A 585-nucleotide genomic window follows, 5' to 3' on the forward strand; every position below is an offset into this window, starting at 1 on the left:
GGGTGCGGGAGTGTTGGGGTGATGGTTGGACTGGATGATCTTGGAGGTCTTTTCCAACCTCAGTGATTCTGTGTTTTCTGTACCAGTCCCGCTGATCTGAGGCGAGGTGACTTTCAGCAGAAGCAGCTTTGTCAAGCTGCACCTTCCATCAACTACCACACCACTAACGACTGCCCCGGCAGTGCGCCAGCCCAATTCTGCCGTAGCCCCACACCTGCATAAGGCAGCCACACAGCACAATTATTGTATCACATGGCGTGACTATCGCGAACCGCTTGTTTTGGATATGGCCCGCATAAACCTACAGACAGGGCACCTGGGCACCTACAGACATGACACCTGCTGAGGTGACCCACAGCGGGTGCAGCAGTGGTGAAAAATATGGTCTAGTGGAAGGTGTCCCTGCCCATGGCAGGGGGGTTGGAACTAGATGATCTTTAAGGTCCCTTCCAACCCAAACCATCCTATGATTCTGTGATTCTATGAAAATATGCTGCACTTTAATTTATGAAGATAAGATAGAAACACCTCAGAGACCGGCGTGTGACGTGGCCGCTGACTGGGACAACCCACCAACACGAAACC

At 52.1% G+C, this 585-nt stretch overlaps 1 protein-coding gene across 1 annotated transcript in view; it reads right to left on the reverse strand.

Annotated features, from left to right (window-relative positions):
- The window catches only part of IBA57 (IBA57, iron-sulfur cluster assembly homolog (S. cerevisiae)), a gene marked incomplete at its 5' end in the record, with an annotated part of 4,102 nt that overhangs the window by 3,246 nt on the left and 271 nt on the right, over nucleotides 1-585 (reverse strand). The gene's annotated exons all lie outside the window — the stretch shown is intronic.

The sequence above is a fragment of the Eurypyga helias genome, unplaced genomic scaffold, assembly GCF_000690775.1.
Source record: "Eurypyga helias isolate BGI_N326 unplaced genomic scaffold, ASM69077v1 scaffold16957, whole genome shotgun sequence".
Taxonomy (NCBI): Eukaryota; Metazoa; Chordata; class Aves; order Eurypygiformes; family Eurypygidae; genus Eurypyga; species Eurypyga helias.